This window comes from Budorcas taxicolor, chromosome 13 (genome assembly GCF_023091745.1).
Source record: "Budorcas taxicolor isolate Tak-1 chromosome 13, Takin1.1, whole genome shotgun sequence".
In the NCBI taxonomy this organism is placed as follows: Eukaryota; Metazoa; Chordata; class Mammalia; order Artiodactyla; family Bovidae; genus Budorcas; species Budorcas taxicolor.
Window position 1 is genome coordinate 62720081 of NC_068922.1, and position 15762 is coordinate 62735842.

Here is a 15762-nt window from a genome sequence, read left to right on the forward strand (position 1 = left end):
AAATGATTGAATGGAGACTTCCTCAGGACCCTGGCTTGCTCGTCAGCAGGAATGACCTGTCCAAGCAGGAGAGAGCCTCTCCCTCGAGCCTTCGAAGATCCTCATTCCTCGCCTATGGCTTTACCAGAGGCATGTCACTCTGCAGTCTGCAGACACTGTTATCCCATTAAACCTCATGATAACACTGGGTGCTCTCTGATATGGTGTGAGATCACTCCCATCTGCCAGCAGGGCAACACCACTTCTAATGCTAGAAGTCAAGACAGGGGCTCCAAAGACCACCCTCCTGCTCCCTCCACCCCGTATGGTCCCTCCCTGCCGCCACCCCCATCCCAGGCCTCGAAGCTCAGCTAAGGAGCAAACAGCCCAAAACACCTCCTCCACTCACCTGCTCTGGTGACCTAAGATCTTCCCCAAAAAGAATCCCCCTGAAGGTCTTCTTAAGAAATACATCTTTTTAAGAAGTGATTTTCAATTTTTCAAGGCTCATGATCCATGTCTTCAAATAAAAGCTTAAAAGAAATCTGCTTCATAAAACAGATGACAAGGGAGCTCCTCTGATAGCATGAGACGGGGGCTGGACCTCTGCCCTCTCTCGTCCCACTTTCTAATGCCCAAAGTGGGCACCTCTGAGAAGCCTCTATGCCCCATGGAGTGAAGTCATTGAGTCACCCAGGAGGGAGGCCATCAAGAACCAAGAGTGTTGAGGGACATGACACAGGATGGACGTGTTTTGACCAACTGGGAAAATAGCCTAAAGAATGGGGAGAGGTTTATTGGAAGAAAGAAAGGGGCCCAGAAGGAGGAATATTGAAGGCACTCACTCTTCCCCACCCCGACCACAACTGCCCAGTTCAGGGCTCTGATTCCTCCACACCCAGTCCAACGCCTGGTCCAGTCCTGTGGTCCTACTTTCTAAATAGTTCTCAGATCCACCAGCAGTACCACACTGAACAAGGCTTCCACCATCTCTCACCTGGCTTATTCCAGCTGCCTCCCACCTGGACTCCAAGTAGCAGCCAGAACAGACTTTTCCAAACATAAATTGAATCATGTCACTTCCTGGTTAAAACCCAGAAGAAAATCCATGGTCTTCACCACGGCCCACAAGGCTCTTCCTGACTGGCCCCAGGTCAGCCCTCCATCCTCCTCAGTTTCATCGGCCTGTGAGTTGCTCAAACGCACCAGATCTTCCCTACAGCAGGCTGACCCAAGCTGTTCCCTCTCCCTCAGCCCCTCACCCTGTCTTGGGTGGTTTCTTCTCATTCTTTAAATCAACTTAGGAACCGTCTCCTCTGAGAGGCCCTCAACTACTGCCATCTCAGGCTTCATTTCTTTCAAAACTCTTAACACAACTTGTCCTTTATTTCACTGAATTTTATTGGCCTGTTTACTTGGTCTGTGTCTGTCTCTCTGACTATAAGTCATGAGGGGAGAGACCATGGTGCATTAATGCATTCATGGTGCCTGGTACATAGCTGGTGCTTAATAAATGTCTGAGGAATACATAGATAGATGAACTGATGGATGGATGGATGGCTGAACTCTCCTTGCCTCACATAAGGCTGTCACTTTACACACTCAGAGCCACTGTGTTATCTGACTCCCTTAATCCCCCATGAGTAGCAGGCAAGGAACTGGTAGCTGATTTGACAGTCAGGGAGAGAAAGTGAGGCTCTGAGAAGTTGACCCATTCATTCATTCGACCATTACTTCATTTGTTCCATGTTTACTGCACACTGAGTGGAGACAGGGATGTACAAGATAAGTGAGACACGCCCCAGCCCTCAAGAATAGCACAGACCAGTGGCACGAGAAGACAAACAGCGCATCCTAGGCCAAGGGTTTGGTTTCAAGCACATCTGTGCTTGAATCCCAGCCCTGCCACTTTTGTAGAGGAATAGCAGCTTCTCTGAGCCCCGGTCTCTTCATCTCTAAATGGAGATGTGGGTGATGGTAATGTGCTGCTGCTGCTGCTGAATGGAGGTTGGTGTAAGGATGGAAAGCATTTTTTGATGCTTATTAACAGGGGTTTAGTGGTTGTGGTCACAGTCTTGTATCTTTTCAGTGTGATTTCCATGACATGATCCTCTCTCCATCTCAGGCAAAGCTAGATCCATCCACCCGCCAGCCCCTACACCCGTAAAACCCAAGGCTGATAAGTAAAATGCCATCAGAGCAACACCTGTAGCTATGTATGGAGCCAACTTGTTGCACTTTCAAGCAGCAAAATGTAGCCCATGGATGGTAAAGTCACTCAGTGAGAAAGCAGCAAAAACAATGTGTAGCCCCTCAGGGAATGAATGAAAAACTCCTCTAGGCATAGACATATTCAGCTTTGACCTATAAACAAACCATAGGCCTAACAGACTGACGTCTGTGGGGCAACTGGGTGGAAAAGAAACAGAGTCAAAACAAAGACATCTGCAAACATGTCTTAAATACTTAACCTTTTGAAACCACTCATGCATTTGTGACAAGATATATTCACATGTATCATTGTAGCAGGATGTGTCAACAAAACTCTGTCCTCCCATTGAAAGTAACTCTAGTGACATTAAAATGTCTCTGAAGTGAAGTGAAGTGAAGTCGCTCAGTCATGTCCAACTCTTTGCGGCCCCGTGGACTGTAGCCTACCAGGCTCCTCTGTCCATGGGATTTTCCAGGCAAGAATACTGGAGTGGGTTGCCATTTCCTTCTCCAGGGGATCTTCCCGACCCAGGGATCGAACCCGGGTCTCCTGCATTGCAGGCAGATGCTTTACCCTCTAAGCCACCAGGGAAGTGATAAAACGTCTCTATGCCTGCCTTAATTATCGTAAAAGCATTATAAAGAATCCAATATTTCAGTTAAAAAAAACCCAAATCCATATTTGGTTATAGCAAATAAAGTATAAATAGTTGCCAAAGTCTAGGAAAATGGTATAGAATCTGAGAGAAAGGTAGACCAAAAAAAAAAAAAAAATTCTGAAAAAACTGATGCAAAATTACATCATGATGATGATGATAGTAAATTACGGAATACTCTGGAGAAGGCAACAGCAACCCACTCCAGTACTCTTGCCTGGAGAATCCCATGGATGGAGGAGCCTGGTAGGCTGTGGTCCATGGGGTCGCGAAGAATCTGACACGACTGAGCAACTTCGCTTTCAGTTTTCACTTTCATGCATTGGAGAAGGAAATGGCAACCCACTCCAGTGTTCTTGCCTGGAGAATCCCAGGGACAGGGGACCCTGGTGGGCTGCTGTCTATGGGGTCGCACAGAGTCGGACACGACTGAAGCGACTTAGCAGCAGCAGCAGCAGCATATATGCCAAGGGGCTTCCCTGGTAGCTCAGAAGGTAAAGAATCCACCTGCAATGCTGGAGACTCATGTTCGATCCCTGGGTCAGGAAGAAACCCTGGAGAAGGGCATAGCAACCCACTTCAGTATTCATGCCTGGGAAATCCCATGGAGAGAGGAGCCTGGTGGGCTATGGTCCATAGGGTTGCAGAGTCAGACACGACTGAAGCGATTTAGCACGCCCACACACATATATGCCAAGCATGCTGCTAACTGTTTGACATATTCACCTCATGTGATCCACAAGGCAACCCTATGATAGGTACAATATTATCCCTACTTTATGGATGAAGAAACTAAGGCACAAAAAAAGTTGGATGACAGCCCAAGGCCACAGAAGAGTAAGTAGCTGAACCAGAATTCACAGACGGGTCTGCTGGCCCCAAAGCCTGTGCACAGAAATTTTGCCGTTTCCTAAAACACTAACCTTTCACCTTTGATAAATCACAGAGCTCACTGAAAATCTCATGAAAGATATGTACCCTAAAAATGAAAATTAACCCAAATTTTACAAGCAACTGAAGAGTTCAGGGAGGTAAGTTCCCTACAGGAGGCCTCTGTGAATTGCCATTGCTGGCAAAGTTCTGAGAGCAAGTGCACGAGAGAAGGAAACTGAGGAAGGAAAGCCACACGTGGCTGACAAGTCCAGGGGACGAGATGACATTGACAAGCATATATGCAGACAAACATACAAGTATGCACACGGCTGTACGCATGTCACTAAAAAAACACCTATGGGACTTCAGTGGTTAAGAATCTGCCTGGCAACGCAGGGGACATGGGTTCAATCCCTGGTCCAGGAAAATACCACACGCTGCAAGGTAATTAAGCCAGTGCACCACAACTACTGAGCCTGCGAGCCACAACCGCGGGAAGCCCATGCACCCTCATGCCCCTGCTGTGCAACGAGAGACACACTGCAATGAGACGCCCACATACGCAATAGAGAGCAGCCCCTCCTGCCACAACTAGAGAAACACCACGCACAGCAACGAAGACACAGCACAGCCATAAATACATGAATTTTTTTTTAATACCTATAAAAGGTCAAAAGCCTGATGCCAACCATGGCTCAGCCAGTCCTATTAAGACACCTTCACACAAAGGTCATTAAGAATTGGTCTCTGCTTTATCTACTGGAACTGTGATCCAGCCAAGACTTGGCCGGACTTGAAAGGGCCCTACCCTTCAAGAATCAGCAGGTCAAATCACTTAGAGCTTGGAAACAAACATGTCCTTGTGTTCAGCCTGATAAACCATACTTGCCAGAAACACTTTCCCAAGAATCCTGGATTAGCAGAATTCAAAGGCTGCTCCACCTCCGAAAGTTCAAGGAAGGAGCGAGACAAAGGCCTGGGAGGCCCCCAGGGCTTTCAGAGACTGCACTCCGGATATGCCCCTTCCAGACCATGGAGTTGGGTTCATTCCTTGGCACCAAGCAATCAATGGAAGCACCAATATCAAAGTGCACACCCACCAACAGGCATGACAAATTTCACCTAAAAGATGATTCTGTTTCCCTCAAAGGTCCAAGAAAAATAAGAGCCAGGACAGTCGGCTTTGTCTGCTGCTATCATCAGCCACACCTTCTGCCCTCTGAGAAAAGGTCAGCCGTCACTTGCTCTAGGCATCGACATTTCAGCAAAGACATTTGGCAACTGGAACTGGAGCTGAGGTTCACAGTATGAGAACAGTGAGGTTGGAGGGCCCCTGCAGCAAAATGCTGAGCCTGCCTGAAGGCAGGGCCCCAGCCCCATCCCCACCCCAGCTCCCACTCCCCATTTAAGACATTAACTGCCCCATGAGTCCAAATCACCCCCTCTCCCCCACTCTTACATTGTAGAGCTGTGGGAACACCATGGCATGATCATGTCAGGATGCACCCAGTCACAGAACATGGATGCTAGGAACCTAACAGATGACTGGGGCTTCTCTAAAATACAGAAAAAGCCTGACACCCACGGGATAGGCTTTAGAATTGAGGGAGCCATTAAACGAGGTAATAAGTGAGAAGAAGTCTGGGCTGCTGCTGCTGCTGCTGCTAGAGACTAGAAAATCCTGAATACAGATGAGCACTACAGCAGGCTCTGACACCCTTCAAGCCTCATTCCTGCATGCTAAGTCACTCAGTTGTGTCTGACTCTTTGCCACCTCCAGGCTCCTCTGTCCACGGGATTCTCCAGACAAGAATATTGGAGTGGGTTGCCAGGCCCTCCTCCAGGGGATCTTCCTGACCCACGGATCAAACCCACGTCTCTTAGGTCTCTTGCATTGGCAGGTGGATTCTTTACCACTAGCGCCACCTGGGAAGCCCTCCAGCCTCATTCTGGGGCAATTAGGGAAAGGAAAGGGGGATGAGCAAATCATGTAACCAGCATGTTTAAAGTCCCCCAGGCCTGCATTCATGCTCTTGCCCATTTAAGACGGAGTGTACTTTCATCCTGCACCCATTACTTCTCTCCCAAATCTCTGCATGTTTGGATACTTCATGTCACACATTTCTGATACAATAATGTCACTTGACATGGAGGCTGTCCCTGAACACCTTGTCCAAAGGGACCCCACACCCTCTCCCTCAGATCCCCCACTGTAGTGAAGGTCACTCAATGCTGAGTGCCAACTATACCAAGGCATGGCACTGGCACCATGGAGCGAATCTCCCAGACTTCAATCATAACACCTAAAAGCCTGCCAGGGGTCGATGATGTATTCATTTCCATTAAGTCTAATGTACAATCCCTATGAGGCATTACAACAATGATACCATTTCCTGACCAGTAGGACATGCCCAGCACATGTCCAGACACTCAACAGACAATACATAAGAAAACAGAAAGTGCTGACTCATCCACCCACCCATCTCAACCACCCAGGGAATGCAAACCTAGGCCATGAGGAGTGCTGAAGAGAGGCAAGGTTTGGGGCCCACTCCTGAGAATCCATCTGTCCTAATTACCCTAAGAATTGATATATTAAAACACACAATGAAATACAGATACTACTGAAGCAGAAAGAAAAAAAAAAAAAAGACCAGAAAAGAATTAAAAGGAAATATTTGAGCCAAGTATGAGATCATTAGGGGTTTCCCCAGTGGCTCAGTGGTAAAGAATCTGTCTGCAATACAGGAGACTTGGATTCAATCCCTGCATTTGGAAGATCCCCTGGAGGAAGGCATGGCAACCCACTCCAGTATTCTGGCCTGGAGAATCCTATGAACAGAGGAGCCTGGCGGGCTACAGTCCAAGGGGTCACAACGAATCAAACACGACTGAAGCACCTTAGCATACGCACTCATGAGATCATTAGAAAGTTTTCAAAAATTGTAACGATATATAAAAAAATGCTTTTGATGGTACTGCTAATTTTTCAAGAGCAAAATAAAAATTATATTCGGTATGCAAAAAAAAAGAAATACAAATGCTGTCACTCAGACTCTTTTCCCTTCTTCATATTTCTCTGAACTTTCAAATTTCCTGCCATGCGCTATTTGCATCTTATATCAATGCATATGATAGGAAGAGGAGTTATTCGATGGAGGCCAGAATAGATAACTAGTGGGAAGTTGCTGTAATAGCCCTGTGCTCTGTGATGACCTAGAGGAGTGGGATGGGGGTGGAAGGGAGGGAGGCTTAAGAGGGAGGGGATACATATAGTTATGACTGATTTACATTGTTATATGGCAGTAACCAATACAACAGTGTAAAGCAATTATCCTCCAATTAAACACCAAAAAAATCTTTTTAAAAATTTAATGGTGAGATCCTGGAGAGAACACCACGGGGTTGTTTTCGCCTGCTGAATTTTGAGAGTTCTTTACATGTCCTGGACACAAGCCCAACTTCAGATTCTCTCCCAATCTTTGCCCACCCCCACCCCACGTGGCCCCGTTTTTCATTCTTTTGCCAAATAAAACTTTGTTGTTCTTTTTCAGAATTGTGCTGGTTATTCTAGTGCTTTGGGTTTTCAATATTAATGATAGAATCAGACTGTCAATTTCTTAAAAAAAGTCTACTGGAATGTAAGGAATGCATTTCTTAACAATATTGCACCTTCCAACCCATGAACACGTGTCTCTCTGTTTTTTTTTTTAGGTCTGCTTTGATTTATTTCATCAACTCTGTAGTTTTTGACACAAAGACTGTTCAGGAACAGGTTTTGAGGGATTTATACCTAAGTAGCTTATTTTTTGTGCTACTGTAAAATATAGTCTTCATTTTAATATACAGCTCTTAATTGTCAATATACAAATGCACTTGATGTTTGTATCTTCACCTTCTATCCTATTGTTGACTTAAAAAACAAATGCACAACACGAGAGCTGCAAGTTAAGTTTTATTTGGGGCAATATGAGAACTGCAGCCCAGGAGACAGCACCTCAGATAACTCTGAGAGACTGTTCCAAAGAGGGTAGGGGGGAAGGACAGCATATATGTGATTTTGGTAAAGGGGGACTACATGCAATCAAGCATGTCTATTTCTTAGAAAGTTTCTTATGGCCACCTATTTCAAAGAGCCAACTCTTTGGAGAAGACCTTGATGCTGGGAAAGACTGAGGGCAGGAGGAGACGGGGGTGACAGAGGATGAGATGATTGGATGGCATCACCTACTCAATGGACATGAGTTTGAGCAAACTCTGGTAGATAGTGAAGGACAAGGCAGCCTGGCATGCTGCAGTCCATGAGGCCACAAAGAGTCGGACACGACTTAGCAACTGAACAACAACAGTAATCAAAGAATACACTTTGACTTTTTTTTAAGTTTGTTTTATGGACCAGAATATAGCCTGTCGGTGAATGCTTCATACAATCTTGAAAACATTGCATTCTACTGTTGCTGGGTAGACTGTCCTGTACATCAGTTGGTTCAAACTAGTTGGAAGTGTTGTTCAGCTTCTCTATGTGTTTGATTTTCTGTGTACTTTTTCTATCAACTGAAAGAAGAATGTTGTTAATCATTGGTTAACCTGTTGGTTAATCAAAGAAATCTCCAAATGTAACTGTGGGTCTCTCTATTTCTGTTTTCATTTCCATCAGATTTTTCTTCATGTATTTTGAAGATCTGTTGTTAGATGTAGACATGTTTAGGATTACTATGGCTTCTAGGTAAACTGACTCTTCTATTATTATATAATGTCTCTCTTGATCCCTGATACAATATCTTGTTCTAAAATTTACATTGGTTTGAAATTAAGATAGCCCCTATAGCCAAACATACATATTTCCTAATCTTTCAAATGTTTCTTTTTAATCACACTTACACATGCCCACAGTTTAATGTCCTTCAGACGCTGGTTGCATCCCCAAGCTGTTACCTGTGCTTCTGACCAACCAGCTACAAACTGCAGGTTCCCATGACCGCCTTCCTTAGGTTTGATTAACCTGCTAGCACAGCTCACAGAATTTAAAGTAACTCAGTTTATAAACTCAGTTTACAAAAGGATATGATAAAGGACACAGACGAACAGCCAGATGAAGAGATGCAGGGCAAAGTCTGGGATGGTCCCAAGCCCAGGAGCTTCTGTTCCTGTGGATCTGGGGTGCATCACCCTCCCGATGTAAATCTGTTCACCAGCCTAGAAGCTCTCCAAATCCTGTACTTCTGGGATTGTATAGGAGGTTCCTCAGTTTGGCATGACTGATCATTAACTCCATTTCCAGCCCATCTCCCTTCTCTAGAGAATGGAAGGTGAGGCTGAAATTTCCAACCTTCTAATCATGGCTTGGTCTTTCTGGTGGCCAACTCCTATCCAGAAACCATCCAGGAGCCACCATCTGTCACTTCATTAGAACAAAAGATGCTCTTATTGCACTCATCACTTAGGAATTTACAAGGGTTTTAGGAGCTCTGTGCCAGGAACTGGAGGCAGAGACCAATATACCTATTTTCTATTATCTCATGAACTCAAATGAAGCCCATTTATCCAGTACTCTAGCCAGAATAATGGAGAAGGGAATGGATACCCACTTCAGTGTTCTTGCCTGGAGAATCCCATGGACTGAGGAGCCTGATGGGCTACAATCCATGGGGTCACAAAGAGTTGGACACGACTGAGTGACTAACCCTTTCACTTTCATATGACTTGGCTTCCCTGGTGGCTCAGACAGTAAAGAATCTGTCTGCAATGTGGGAGACCAGGTTCGATCCCTGGGTTGGGAAGATCCCCTAGAGAAGGAAATGGCAACCCACTCTAGTATTCTTGCCTGGAGAATTCTATGGACAGTACAGTCCATGGGGTCACAAAGAGTCAAACATGACTGAGCAACTAACACTGTCACTTTCAGCCAGAATATAGAGGAAATCTTATGGAGATTTTGTACTTCAGTGTGCTGCACACTTCCAGCACAGGGGCTTCCCAGGAATCAAAGAAAACCTAAGGGAAAAAAGGAAGTTTATGCCTGAAACTTTTTACCTCCTTCCCTTACCTATTATGATTTACTCTCAGAGCTTTGGGGTATTTTCCTTTTATATTCTGTTCAGAGTTTTAAATTGTGATTAGTGGGCAACATAACAGGTGGTTGGCTTACATCATCTTGGCTCACACATAGCCAAAGAGCTCATGAGTTCTTCGTCAAGACAGACCACATGCTGTAACATAAAACAATACTCAATGAATGCAAAAAGTTTAAATACATAGCCACAATATCATTAATTAAAAATCAATAACAGATCAATACATTAGGAGACATGAGGATGATTCTAAATTAGACTACAAACCTCTAAGTAACTCAAGGGACAATGAAAGCAAAAGGAAATTTGGAAATGTTTGATTTTTTAATTGTTTTATTAATTAATTTATTTTTGGCTGCACTGGGTCTTCATTGTGGCATCCACGGACTTCTCTTGTTGTAATGCACAGGCTCAGTTGTCCCGAGGCATGTGGGATCTCAGTTTTCTGACCATTGGAAGGTGGCTTCTTAACACTGGACCACCAGAGAAATCCCTGGAAATGTTTATAATGGAGGAGTAATGAAAAGACAACATACCAAGAATCAAAGGTGACATTTGCCAATATAGTCCCCCTTACAGTCATTCTACCCCTCTTCTCTCCTCTAGTAGCTGACTTCTAGGATCCAACAGAGAAAACAGAAGGAGGTTGCAGCGTTCACATCAGAACTGGGGTCTAAAAAACATTAAATCCAGTGTCATAAATGAAAACCCCAGAAAAAATAACTCATATAAAAATGAATTTAGAGAGAGAGACACAATTGGAAACAGGACGCCCCCAAGTTTACCTGGTTCATTGTGACATCTTCATATAGAAGTCTTCAAGGGCTGGCACTTACCCAGCCTCCTGTGGGGCTAAGTCTCAGCCAGACTTGAAAGGGCCCTATCCTTCAAGAGTCAGCAGATCAAATCACTGAGAGCTTGAGAACAACCACATCCTTGTGTCCCGCCTGATAAACCACCTCTGAGTGAAACACCTCCCATGGATCCTGGATTAGCAGAATTCAAAGACTGCCACATCTCCTAAAGTTCAAGGAGAGAGAGACAAAGACCAGGAGGCCCCATCAGAGGCTGCCTTCCAGATATGCCCCTTCCAGAACATGGAGTTGGGGTTCATTCTTTGGCTCCAAAGAATCACTGGAAACGCTGAAATCAAAGTTCACACCCACCAACAGATGTCACAGATTTTCACGTAAAAGGTGATTCCATTTCCCTCAAAGGTCCAAGAAAAATAAGAGCCAGGACAGTCAGCTTTGTCTTCTGCTATCATCAGGTACACCTTCTGCCCTCTGAGAAAAGGTCAGCTGTCATTTGTTCTAGGCATCGACATTTCAGCAAAGACGAAAACGGGACATTTGGCAACTGGAACTGGAGCTGAGGTTCACAGTATGAAAACAGTGAGGTTGGAGGGGCCCTGCAGCAAAATGCTGAGCCTGCCTGAAGGCAGGGCCCCAGCCCCATCCCCACCCCAGCTCCCACTCCCCACTTAAGACATTAACCACCCCATGAGTCCAAACCACCCCCTCTCCCCCACTCTTACATTGTAGAGCCGTGGGAACACCATGGCGTGATCATGGTGTCATGCCTAGCACATGGATGCTAGGAACCTAACAGATGACTGGGGCTTCTCTAAAATACAGAAAAAGCCTGACACCCATGGGATAGGCTTTAGAATTGAGGGAGCCATTAAATGAGATAATAAGTGAGAAGAAGTCTGGGCTGTTGCTGCTGCTGCCGCTAGAGACTGAAAAATCCTGAATACAGATGAGCTCTACAGCAGGCTCCTGACACCCTTCAAGCCTCATTCCTGGGGTAATTAGGGAAAGGAAAGGGAGCCGAGAAAATCATGTAATGACCATGCTTGAAGTCCCCCTGAAAAAGCAGTTCTAGCTCAGTGTAGCACCAAGCATGCCTCTGGGCCGAGGCTCCTATTTGTTTCCCTTCACTGGTGTCCAGAGCAGGAATAAAACTTATACTTGTCTCCCAGGGCAGTTTTCTCTACCTTCAGCCAAGAATCTTTCCTCCCACCTCTTGAACTAGTCAAGTTCTTACCCATGTCAGGTTCTTTGTACTTTTCCAAGCCCCAGACATCTGCAGGCCTGGATCCCTCATATTTCCCCCAACAGGGAAAAAATGTCACTCATCACCTGGCACCCTGTCCAAAGAGAACTCACTCCCTCTCTCCATCTTTTATTTTTTTAGTATCACTGTCAGAATTCAACTTATTAACAGTGTACCCAACTAAGGCGTGAGCTCCGTGAAGGAGAACCTGTGTGTCTGGCCCACTGCCTAGTCCCCACAGCCTACCGCAGTACAGGGCAAAGAGAAAGTACTCAGTGATATCCACTGAATGAACGCAGGCATGTACTCAAGCCAAGGGTCACTGAGAGCTTCACACTGTATTTCAGGGATAGGAAAGAGCTCACTGACAACCCCATCTCCCTGGCTCACAGCAGAAAGTAACAGTGGGTTTGGGGGGAGATTTGATATCTATTAATAGCAAGAAGATTTGAGTTCAGATCCTAAATCAGCTGTACTTCTTGGTGTCCTGAGGCACATACATAACCTCCTCTCTAGAACTCAGTGTTCTCATCTGCAAAACAAACAAACAAACAAACAAACAAGGGCATGGAATGGGCGAGACCAGTGGTTCTCAAACCTGGGCCACTCGCCTGGACCATTGTGGAGGCTTTTTAAACAAATTTCTTCACCTCAACCCTGACTTATTAAAGTATTTAAGACTTAGGGAAGGGAGGATCCAAGAATTAGAACTTTTAACAATGACCCCCACCCCCAGGTGATAATCATACCCGCAGGGACAGCCGGTCTTCTCCACTAGTAAAAGAGGGCAGGGCCAGGCCCACACCTGCCCTGAAGACTCCCAGAGAACCTTCTAGATGCTCCACCCAACACAATCCCAACTAGCTTCCAGAACCAGCTTCATTTGCTTCAGACCCTGATCCATGATCATCCACTCATCTGTGGGTAGGTCTCTCTCACTTGGACCATCAGCTCCATTAGGGCTGGGACCCTGTGAGTTGCACACCCTTCTACCGCCTCCAGGAACACTGTATATGTGTTAGTCGCTCAGTCGTGTTTGATTCTTTGCAACCCCATGGACTGTAGCAGCCTTCCAGGCTCCTCTGACCGTGGGATTCTCCAGGCAAGAATACTGGAATGGGCAGCCATTCCCTTCTCCAGGATCTTCCTGACCCAGGGATCGAACCCATGTCTCCCGCATTACAGACAGACTCTTTACTGTCTGAGCCACCAGGGAAGCCCCCAGGAACAGTGCCTGGTACAATATATATTTGTGGCAATATAGGAATGAATGAGCACACAGGTCCTTTATGGTAGACAGCTGAGAGGCCTAGAGAGGCAAATATACTCAGAGAATCTCCAGGAGAGGCTCACCATGATGTTACTACCCAGCTCAGTTGGACTCAGAGCCCTTTATCATGAAGCAGCAGATAATAAGCATATTACAGGGGGCAAAGACTGCCCAGTGAGGGGCACGTAAGAGGCAGCCAATACTGGATGAGTGCAGGGGAATTTCATGTGGCTGGAGAGCTGCTTAAACCCAAGAGAGAGGGACTGTCAAATTCCTTTGAACTGAATTCTTAACCCAGATTCTTTTTTTTTTAATTAAAAAAATTTTTATTTATTTATTGGTTGTGCTGGGTCTTCATTGCTGCATGTGGGCTTTCAATAGTTGTGGTAAGCAGGGCTTACTCTCTAGTTGTGCCGCACAGCCTTCTCATTGCAGGGGCTTCTCTTGTTGAGGAGCACAGGCTCTAGAGTGGCGGCTCAGTAGCTGTGGCCCACGGGCGGGGTTGTGCCGAGGCATGTGATACCTTCCAGGACCAGGAATCAAACCCTCAAGCTCCCTAGAGCCCCTGCTCTGCAATGAGCATCCCATGTACTGCAACTAAAGAGTAGCTCCCACTTGCTACAACCAGAGAAAAGCCCAGACAAAAAAAGATAATTAAATGTAAAAAAAAGTTTAAAGATAACAGGCCTGTGAAGATTAAAAAGAAGGGAACAGTTACTTGGCCTGCCAGCTCTCTCCAAAAGAATTCCAAGAACCCTGAACATCTCAGAAAGACACCGACAGACATCAAAACCATTAGCAGGTGCTGATCTTGGAAGTCAGCCTGTATCACATCACCCTTATCAGGAGGCTTGGATGGTGTCCCTACATGTCCAGAGACTTTTCCAAGAGACACTGGGCTATAAAAATGGGATGGAGCTTTTCTTCTGACAGATCGGAGGCAGAAGCAGGAGTAAGGCACCTCCTGAAAACTTGTGCCCACCAACACTGACCGATCGGCACCGGACAAGGTAAGAACTCTCAATAAACACTATGCAAGAGAAAAGGTCAAAACTCCGGGATGGAAACAAGCCTAGGACAGCTTGTCAAAGGGTAGATAACTTGGGTTCTGTGTTTCGAATCTCTTTAGCCATACCACTTCCCTGCTAAAACGTACAGCACTCTGCCTAGCACAGTAGGTATTAACAGGGGCCTGTTAGGCAACTGCTTTTTAAAAAAATGGGAGATTTATTACTAGAATTATCAACAGACTCCTCTCAAGACAATGTCTAACAATACTGCCATCGACTCAGTCACAGGCACAGAATTTTATTATTTTTCCCTCACAAGACACTTACATGTTTCCTGAGACACTAATTCTAATTCCTCACTGATGAGGATAAAATGAAAAAATAATGAAGAGGTGAGTTTTTTCAAAAGCCAAACTTATTCAATGTGAAGGATTGTCAGTGGATTCCTGTATGTCCTTCCCAACATTTCTGTAATAGCAGTTCTTCCTATGGTGTCAGTAAATAACAGGCAGCTTGACTTGGGCAATGCGGGCACATGGCGAAAGTCAACAAGCCCAATTTTACAAAACTTGACTGCTTAGGAAATCCAAACAGAGAGGAGCTCAGAGTCTACTTGCTTCACTAAGGGGAAATGCCCCAGGGCACAAACCCCCATGTTACCCAAAACATGAGCAAAGGAAAAGACAAGAGAAACCTGGGAACAGAGGAATCTGACCAGCAGGGGAGGGACGTAATCTCCACTGGGTCACACAGCTGAGCTCAGAGTCAAACAGGGCCTGGTTCTAGACACTGCCTTCTCATTAGCACCGAGGCTCCTCTGCTGCAGAAGATGATAATAATATTGTCTAGTGCTGGATTCACTGGGAGAATTGTTGCAGATGAAGGGCTTAACACAACTGACCAGTATGAACATGAACCAATACTCATTAAGGAAATACCTATGGACACATCCCAAGAAGTAGAGCGGAGATTTACGCAGCTTACACATTCACAGTCACTAAGGCTGCTCAATCTCAGCCAAGAAGAAGATGCCCCACAGCCAATGATCAGCAGGAGCATCCAGTGCCCTGCCCACAGGAGGGCCCCAAGAAGTGGATGAATAGGTTAACTCAGTCATTCAATACACACACAGGTGAGCTTCCTACATTATGGTGCCACCAATATCATAGTGTGGACTGACCAGTGCCACCATCGGACAAAATCAGCGGCTCTCCCAGAACAAGGGAATGGGCTTTAAAAAGTCAGAGAAGCCCCGAGATGGTCTCACTCATAGGGAGATGACACTGAGCTAACATGCTAGGATAGCCCAATGACCAAATGAGTGGAGGGTGCCAAGCCTAGGGCTGATTCCTTGGGTGGTTTAGTCCTGATCAGGCAAAACTACCAGCTGGGGGTAGACAGTGGGTAAAGGTGAGCATACTGGCCACTCTGTAAACACAAGTTTTACCAAGTGAAAAATGAGAACACAGGCCTTCCATCTCAGCACCGTGAGGAGTTTAAAGCAACTGACATCCATTCACACTCCACAGAGGGACTGGCACGTGATAAGCTCACATCAACAAGGACACTGCTATACATTGGCTGCCTGAAAACAAGGAGAGACCTTGACTACCACAGGAGTGACAACACTCGCA